Source organism: Sturnira hondurensis, unplaced genomic scaffold (genome assembly GCF_014824575.4).
Source record: "Sturnira hondurensis isolate 20B ecotype Veracruz unplaced genomic scaffold, ASM1482457v3 Scaffold0003693, whole genome shotgun sequence".
In the NCBI taxonomy this organism is placed as follows: Eukaryota; Metazoa; Chordata; class Mammalia; order Chiroptera; family Phyllostomidae; genus Sturnira; species Sturnira hondurensis.
The window spans coordinates 10,453,448-10,462,912 of NW_028076324.1; the positions used below are offsets into that span (position 1 = coordinate 10,453,448).

The following is a 9,465-nucleotide window of genomic DNA, read 5'->3' on the forward strand; positions in this document are numbered from 1 at the left end:
GTGAGATTTCTCCAGATCCAAGCTTGGCAGCCTGCCATTCAAGGCCAAGAAACCCCAGAAAACCCCCTCGGTCTCATCCAGCCCCCTTAGGCCTGCTCCAGCTGCTGTCATCTCTCCTTCTTGGGTCCCGGCTACCATCCAGTTTGGCCCAGGACACTTTCTACAATGTGACTCAGGGATCTCAGGTCAGGCCTGTGACTCAGCCTTCCCATCTGAAAAATGGAGACTTTGCTGTTTATGTTCATCTCAGGACTGGGAGGACTTCAACAAATAAATGTGAAGGAAGAGAAAACAGGAACAAAGGAAGAAAGGGAGGAAAGGAAGGATGAAGAGGGAGGGGAAGAAGGGAAGGAAAGAAGAAAGGGAGGGGAGAAAAGAAAAGAAGGGAAGGAAAGGGGAAAGAAGGAAAATAGAAGGGAAAGACTTTGTATCCTGCTTCTAGGCCAAGGCCAAGGGTCAGGTCCAACATTATTACTTCAGAAGAAGCCAGCGCTGTCAAGGCTTAAGAAATGAGTGGTGGTTTGCATGTAATTTGCATTACATTTGCATAATGTTTGTTAAATGTGGAAACTCCCTGAAAATGCTTTCTCTCACACCCATCCCCAATTGAGAAGCAAGACACCCTCACTCATCCTCCACCAGGGACCCCCTGCTTGGGCTGGGGACCTCTCAAGTTCCAGGGCTGCTGGAGCAGCAGCCTAGAGGGAGGTGACCTTGGACACTCCATCTGTAAAGTGGGCCATGATTAGGCCACCACTGCTGCTAGGTAGCATGGTTGGCAGTCTAGAGTAAACTGAGGCCCCACAGGAATGTGGCATAGGCCCTGGCAGGTGGTAGGGACTGAGGAACAAACCTGAGGTGCTTATGAAGAGCCCCACTTTCCAACCCTGGCTGGTGTAGCTCAATGGATTGAGTGTGTGCTGTGAACCAGAGGGTCATCAGTTCAATTCCCAGTCAGGGCACATGCCTGGGTTGCAGACTAGGTCCCCAGTGGGGGGCACATAAGAGGCAACCACATGTTTATATTTCTCTCCCTCTCTTTCTCCTTCCCTAAAAATAAATAAATTTTTTTTAAAAAGAGCCCCACTTTTCTGCTGGACCCTGGGAGGATGGGCCCCCAGGTGCACATATGTGGGTGACCCAGTGCCGGGAGCCCAAACCTGGCAGGAGTAGGGGGTATAGGCTGCCTCCCTCACTGTGTGCCCCCAGGGTGTTTGGGAACCACCTCCAGCCCCAGTGTGCACCCCCTCTCCCTGTCTCCTCTCCCCACCCGCTCTTGACTGTCTGAGCTCACTATCCCCACAGCCATGAATTTTTATCTACCTGTCTCTTCTCTGGGCCTTACAGCCAATCGAACTCTTAATTGAAACATTATTTCTTCCGAGGCTCCAGTGCCTCTTCCCCACACCACACCAGCACCTGGAGAGTGAATACGTTCCTCCAGGCCTTGTGAAGGGTGCTGCATCCCCTTCCCTCCAGCCTCCCTGGGTCTGCGAAAAGGCCCCAAGGGCCCCAAGGCCATGAGGTAATGAGGCCACGTGACCGCAGGGGAGAGAGCCAACAGAGGCTCAGCTTGGGGGCGGTGAGGAGTGTTGCATTCCCAGAATTCCCACAATACACTGCCTGGCACGCCCCCAAGATTACCACCCATGATGCACGAGGCTCAGGGGCTGAAAGGCAGGGTGAGCGGCTGCAGCCATGATGGACTGACCCGAGTCACCAGTGGTATGGGGTCTGGGGGCTGCAGGCTTGTCTGTGGCATTTGGGACCAGACAAAAATACGCTTTATTGTCACAATAAAAACAAGAGTGGGGTGGGAAAGAAAACATTACCACCCACGCCTCAGCACTCTGTCAGGCACAGGGGGCCCCCAGATACCTGCTTACTGGACCAGAACACTTCAGACCCAACTGGGAGACCCCGTGCAGGGGACAGGGTGGCAAGGCATTACGAGGAGGCCACCTCCAAGGGTGTGGGCACAGACTGCAATGTGGGGAGGTATTTGGGGGTGAGGGTGGGGGACACAGGGTGATGCTGGAAGTTGGGGGAGGGTGGGGGTCCCCCAGTCTCCACCTTAGTCATTAAGATTTCCTGAGTGACTGGTTGTACCCCACAGTCAAAGCTGTTCACAGTAGAGGGATTTGTGGGGGTCCAAAAAAGGACAAGGTGCTCGCTGGCTGGGCAGGAGGGCATCCGAGAAGACTTCCTGGAGGAGGCTGGAATCCCAGGTGGGTTGGAGCCACAGAGAGGAGTGGGAAAGGTGCTTCAGGCAGGGGGCACGGCTTGGGCAAAGGTGTGGCCGGAGAGTGGACAAGGCGGGAGAGGCACTGCCTGAGCCCCTCTGCCCTCTCTGGGCTCCTCTCGGGCTGAGCGGAGGAGCCTCCAAGGTGGCACGGTGGTTCCCGTTGCAGACTGGGCACTTGAGGTCCCCAGGGGGAGCCTGGCCTCAGGTCACACGGCACAGCCTGACCGGCTGGGGTGGCAATGTCCTAGGTCAATGTCAGGGAGCGGGGCTCTGTCAGGAATGTCTGAGGCATCAGCTGGTCAGGCCAGTGTTTCACTGTCCACCCAGAGCCTGGAACAGCAGGAAGGGATAAGACAATCTCAATTCAGGCCCCTAGGAGGGTGAGACATCAGCTCTCTGGCTGGGTTTCCTTCTTCCCTCTTCCCTAATGTCCCCTCCCGATATGGACAGGAAACCCTCAGTCACCTCCTCCTTCCCCAGGAGCCTGGCGCTCACCCACAGAGATAAGGATGGCCCTGTAGCTACAGGTAGCCAGCCATTCTTAGAGGGAGCTTGGCTGTTTGAAGCCAGCTGGTAGAAGTCACAGGATTTCAGTCAAAGAGCACAATTGTAAGGAGTGGGTAACGGAGCCCAGAGGGGCAAAGAAATCCATCTAAGGTCACACAGCAAGCCAGGGAGCATCATTCATGTTACTTAGGAGCAACACATGTTAGTCTAAAGATAAGTGAGAAAGCAAGGGTGGTGTCCTTGCCCTAGGGATGAAAGGCACAGGGGGTTGGAGTGTGGGGGGTGACACTTAACAACCGTGAGTCCCTTCCCCTCCCTGGGCCTCATTTCCCCCTATCTGTGGTGCCCACAATATGGAAGGTCCCCGGAAAGACTTACCTCCCAAAGGTCTCCCCGCCCCAGCCTGCTCCTTTAGCCAGCACCTTCCGTCCCCTCAGTCATGGCTCCACCTCCTCCAACCCAGACTACCTGCAGGAGGGGGACAGAAGGACACCAATTGCAGGCCAACACAGCCCTCGCCTCAGCACTCAAAGCCTCTCCTATCTGCTCAGTGTCCAGGCGATGCATCTTCCCACATCCGCCAGATCTTGCCTCCAGGTTCCAGATCTTTCCCTGCACTTCCGGGCACCGCCAGGGCTCCAGGAAAATGTTCTGGGCAGCCCCTTTCTCACGGCCACACAGTACATTCCATGAATATTTACTGAACACCTACAATGTTCTGGGGACTGAACTGGGAACATAGCGGTGTATATAGAATGAGCAACAATGCCCTCCCAAAGTCTGCAGTCAGGTGGGGAAGATGGGGTGAAAGTTAGAAAGATATAGAGAAGTCAGGGGCTGCCGAGTATCAGGGAGAAAGATAACAACAGGGATAGGGTGGGGAGTGATCATTTCCGGGTCACCGGGGAAGACTGCACTGAGTTGGCGCCTGAACAAAGGCCTGACGGAGCTGAAGGGGACAGGGAGGAATGTGGACATTCCAACCTGACAGTAATCACGTGTTTGCTTTCATGTCTCTCTCCCCCACTGAACTGGCAGTGGACTCCATGAGGTCAGGCCTGGTCTGAGCCTCCACTGGGCCCCACTACGCGGCACACAGTAGACACGAAATAAATACTGATTGCATACTGAACGACAATTACAGTATTTGGACATCTGTGGGTTGTCCAGCTGCCAGACGTTGTAGGAGAGGATGCACTGCCAACAGCACCTGCTCCCAGCCCCAAGCCCCTATGGGTCACCACCCCCCACCATCTCCCCCTGCCCCCAAGATCTTCCCTCTGAGAGCCCGGGAAGGCAGGCTCTCCCCCCACCCCCACCTCACCTCTTCAGGAACAGCATCTGAGGCTCCTCCTCTCAAAATATCACAGCAGGTGTGGCAGACCAAGCCTCTGTGGCCTGGCAAGCATGGCCCCTCATAAACACCAGGGCTACACGTGTGGTTCTGGTACGTCCCTGCCCAACACCTCTGGGGAGGCAGCTGGTGCTCTGGGATCAGCCCTGGCCCAGCTCCCCCACCTCACGACCTGAGTCACCAAGCACCAGCCTCTGCCACCTCCTAGTGCTGCCCCGGGCCTTGGTGTGTGGTCTTTCCACGGTCCTTTGTGGGTCACCTTGGCCCAGACTCCAGATGGCCAGGTCAGAGTGTAGGCAGCCAGTGTCAGGATGGGACTGTGGCATGGGCAGACATGCAGGGAGAGATGGATGAAGAGAGAAGGACCAGAGACTCAGAAAGACAGAGACACAGAGCAAAATAGAGAAAGAAATGTACACAGAGAGACGCAGAGAGAGACACAGAGAGAAAACAGCAGAGACGGAAATGGACAGAGCCATAGAGAGACAGAAAGAGCGATAGAATGCGAAATAGGACAGCACCACTGAGAGGGAGAGCGGAGACAAAGAGGTCTAGAGAAAGGCAGGGGCGGCCAGAGAGAAGCTCAGGGGAGAGAAGGAAGCAGGCAGGAGACAGCCAGCCACTGTCCCAGTCTCTCTCAGTGCCAGCCCCTTCCATCCCTCTCCTTCCCGGGGCACACACAACAGTAGTGCTCAGGCCCTGGGAGGAGGCCTTCCAGGGAGCCAGAAGGACCCCTACCCTAGTCCAGTCTGCCGCCCACATCCCGCCCCCCGGACCCCAGTCAACCCCTCTTTGTGTCCGGCCATCCGCCCCCTCCCCCACCCCCAACTCACTCCCACCCACCACCCCAGCAGGCCCTCTCGTTCCCTGCCGTCCTCTCCTAGTCCTTACCCACTCTCCACCCAGGACGGCAGGCAGCCAGATCCTCCTACGCCCTGCCAGCCCGTCCTCCCAGGACCCTGTCCCAATCCCCGTCCCTGACCACCTGGAGTCACTGACGAGCAGCAGCACGGAGCCGTCCTGTAGGCACACGTCGCGCACCGTCTGGTGGTCGTCCAGTCTCCGCGCGTTGTAGTAGAAGGTACGCTTCCAGGAGCTCACACCCTGGCCCACCAGCTGGGCGCGCAAGTCGCTGAGCGTGTCGCGCGGCCGCACCGTGAGCGGCAGCAGTAGCGCCTCATCCGCCAGATGCACCTTGATGTGGTAGCGCTTCCAGCGCGACAGGCCCCGCCGCAGCCCCTCCATGGCGCCGGCCGGGAGCTCCACACCCGGCCCCGGCCACTAGTGCCCTGAGCACCCGCCCGACAGGCCGAGCCGCCCGCCCCCGCCGCGCCCCGCCCTGCCACGCCCAGTGTACTTGAGAGAGGCCCAGTGAGGGCGGGGCGCGGGGAGGGCAGACCGAGGGCCCCTTGCCCCCACCCGCAGACAGCCCTCCGTTTAAGCACAAATGTTAAAAGTGCCTACTGGAAGCGCCATAGCTGCAAACAAAACCTGCGAAAAGGAGACACATCGTAAAGATACTTGAATACCAACGCATCCTATCATGGGAAGTGCTAGGGAGAGAAAAAGGAGGAAAGAGATTGGTGGTTCTCTTGGACAGAGATCAAGGTCGAGAGAGATCTCTCTGAGGAGGTGACGTTTGAATTGAGTTCTGAGGTGAGAAGCAGTGAGCCAACCACAGAAAGGGTTGTGGATCACTAGTACTGCACATGAGGCAGGAACAGCCAGTGCAAAGGTCCTGGGGCAGGAGGATGCTCGGTGGCTGGGGGAACAGGGAGGAGGCCCTGGTGATAGGAGCAGAGTGAGCAAGGGAGAGAGAGGAAGGAAGTGAGGTCAGAAAGGTGAGGAGGGGCAGGTCCTACAGGGCTGTGTGGGCCTCATGGAGCACCTGGGCCTTTTAACCAGAGGAAGGTGGGAGCACTAGAGGGCTGTGGGCAGAAGGAGGTAAGTGACTGAGGTTTATATTCGTCACTTACTCATTTACTACCTTATTTCCTTCAAGACCCATTCAACAAGCATCTACTCTGTGTTGCCTGGGCCGGGCTGGGCAATGCTGGGCACCAGAGAAATCACAACCTAAGACCCTGCCATCAAGGGTTTCCTGGTTGAGGGTGGGGCACACAGAGCTGGGCACAGACACTCCCAGCCTGTGAGATCAGGGCCCGAGTAGGAGTGGAGATCCCAGGCTGGAAAAGGCCAGCATGTGGGGATGGCTTCCCAGATGGGTAGGCATTGGAGATAGGGCTTTGGCAGATGAATAGGAGTTCAACATTCTCACCAAGAAGACACCTGCCTATAGCCACCAACTGTATAGTTCAGTGGGTGCCTAGTGGGGAAAAGCAGGACTTAGAGCTCGTGGTCAGTGGCAGGTTTGTGAGCAGGGACTCAGCCACTCCCAGTTCCATGCCTCCCCCATGCTTGCAAACCCTTTCTCAGTCCCCTCTCGCCTTTCCAGTCACACTTACTAAAGTGCCCTATTCCCAAAAGCCTCCCCTGATTGCCACATGCCCCTGCCCACTGTCATAGCCGCCAGGACAGGACTGACCAGTTCTGGGTATCCAAGATGCGGGCTTGACCTTGATGATTCAGCCTATACTTAGAAGCCAGTTAAGATGGAGCCCACATCAGGGCAGTGGACAGCGTGTGGGCTCTAACCCTGACCTTGACCCTTGGAAGTCTCTCAGGAAGAAACTCCACGACCCTGGGCCTCCATGTGTCACACATCCAGTGGGGTGGTTGTGAGGTGAAATGACTGAGGGTAGAGCACCGTGAAATGCTCCTGAAGCACAGCTGCCTGCTAATTGGCTGGGCTCAGACGGTCTTCAGAAAGAAGTACAATTTGACCCTCAAAGAAAGCAAATAAAAAATAATAATTAGTAAGTATGAAAAGCACCCGCTAAGTGACAGATGGTCTTCTAGGTACTTGATTGAAAAAACAGAACATGTCCTTTAACTATCACATGATACTATTAACTCCCATTTTACAGATGAGCAAACTGAGGCAGAGAGGGGATAAATGACTTCCCTGCCAATCCACAGAGAAAAGTGGCAGGGCCAGGATTTGAACCCTAGGCACCCGGCTTCAGCACTCCTGCTATTATTGTCTGCTGACTATGCAGCTTCTTGTACAATCAGATTTCAGGTGGAGATTTTGAAGGTGGCTAAAAGCAAGTTACAGATGGATTTGCCCTCCCAGAATAAGAGGGAGAGAGAGAGAAACTATAAGAGTACTATAAGAAAACACGGGAGTCAAAAATAATAACCCTAGTTTCTTAAAGCCTGACATGAAACCCTGAAGCCTTTAATTAAAAGATTAATGACTGACTACATGCAAATAGAAAGTCCTCACACACACACATACAAACACTAAAAGGTCAACAGACAAAGTCAGGGAAACTCTTGCAAGACTGATAGACAAGAGGCCGATTCCTTTATATCTAAAAACCTTCCAAAAGTCAATAAGGACCAACAGGCCAATAAAAAGAGGCAAAAGACAAAATACAGGTGTCTTCTAAACACACGAAGCTCCTTTCCACTCATGGTCAGCTAGATAGAAAACAAAACTACCACGAAATGCCTCTTTAAAACTAAATCTGTCAGGTAGCTGAAGATGAAAAAGTTTGGTAATTTGCTGTGTGCCCGGGGTGTTGGGAAAACAGCCACCTCACACCTTGGGGTTTGGAGTGTGAAACGGCGTAATCTGAAAATAGCTATTGGCAGAGTAAACTAGCTCTGTCCCTTGGGAACCTACCTGTGGGCCCAAGGACAGATTATAGCACAATGCATGTACTGAGCAATTTACTTGTAACCCGCAGCGAACCAGGAGGCTAGCTCATTGAACAAAGGAGGAAAACTGAGGCCCACAGGCGGAAGCAGTAGAATGAGGGTGTGCACTCTCTCCAAAGAAGGTTGAGCGGGCTGGCTCCACCTGCACAACCAGGTCAGCACAGCCCCAGCTAGCGACCTCCCTCGTCAGGCTAAGCTCCAGGCCTCACGTGTCACACCTGTTGGTGTCTAGAACAGATCAGAGCAAGGCCCAGGGACACTTGGCTTTGACATATGGAGGCCAAGCCGGCCACACTGAGCCCTGTGAGTGTTGGGTGCCAGTTCCAATTAATTCTGACTTTCTCATTAAGCTGTTAGGAAGAGCCAGGTGGCTGTGGGCAGCAGGCCCTCTGCCTAGGTTGCTGGATTGAAGAAATCATGATTTCTGCCCAGAGACACTATTATCTGTCATGGGCAATTATGGAAGAGCCAGGCGGACAAAGACAAGCTAGAGAGTCCCTGAGTTCTGGAACCTGGGAGGTTCAGAACTGTGGGATCACTGAAATTGCTGACTCCCAGCACCTTGGAAGGCCTGGTGCTCTAGACCCTCAGAATATTTACCCCTTCTCATGAATATTCTAGAATCAAGGGCTCGCTATATGAGGGTCAGAGTAGTTCTGAGTGGCAATCAAAATGCATCACTTCTGGCTGTCTTAGGGGCAAAGGGATGTTGGGGAAGGCTCTGAGGGAGTTCATAGAACCCGTGGGAAGTGAGGAGAACAGGTTTTAAAAAGGGGCTAGAGAGCGTGGGTCCCCCGAGGCAGAAGGTATACTACAGGCAGATAGGAAGGGAGGGCAAGTGCTCTGCCAGTTTGCCTCTACATGTGACATAGCCATTGAACTTGGCCAAATTCTGGAATCATAGGTGTTTGGCTTCTTGTGATGCAAAGAAGATTTCCTATTGGACTTGTTCCCTTGGGCCAGAGGTCTCTCCAACTGCAAGCCAAGAGGCCCACATAATGGTTGGGGTTTTTAAAAATCTTTTAAAAAAGATTTTATTTATTTATCTTTAGAGGGGAAGGGAAGGGAGAGAGAGAGAAACATCAATGTGTGGTTGCCTCTCGTGCGTCCCCTGCTGGGAACTGGCCTGCAACCCAGGCATGTGCCCTGACTGGGAATAGAACTGCAGTTGTTTGGCTCGCAGGCCTGTGCTCAATCCACTGAGCCACACCAGCCAGGGTTGTTTTTTAAAGAGTTGGTAAATTCTTTGTGTCTCTAGCTTCTTATACGTTTACATATGTTTACTTATGTTTACATATAAGAAGCTAGAGCTCCAATGGGCTCCCAGTCCACGTGGTAACTGCTGTGGATGGCACATTAGTCCCCCACTGTCCCTACCAGGCCCAATGCTCTCCCTGGGCACCAAAGGGTTTGCCCTCTCTAGACTAGTAATAGCATATACTTTGTATTCTGATTTTTATGCAGAAAGTGAGTCCCTAGGCAGTGGTTTGCTGAGATCTACCCAGGGAAAGGCTGAAAAGTTTTTAGAAAAAGCACATGAGGACTTCCGCCAAGAAGGAGGCATAGGTGGAAA

At 53.9% G+C, this 9,465-nt stretch overlaps 1 long non-coding RNA gene across 1 annotated transcript; it reads right to left on the minus strand.

Annotated features, from left to right (window-relative positions):
- Positions 1-1,761: 1,761 nt before the first annotated feature.
- On the minus strand, positions 1,762-8,901 carry LOC118984537 (uncharacterized). Its single transcript, XR_005065938.1, has 3 exons — positions 5,092-8,901; positions 3,131-3,220; positions 1,762-2,575 (listed from the first exon to the last, which is right to left on the minus strand). It is a non-coding gene; the product is annotated as an uncharacterized LOC118984537 (long non-coding RNA).
- Positions 8,902-9,465: the final 564 nt, after the last annotated feature.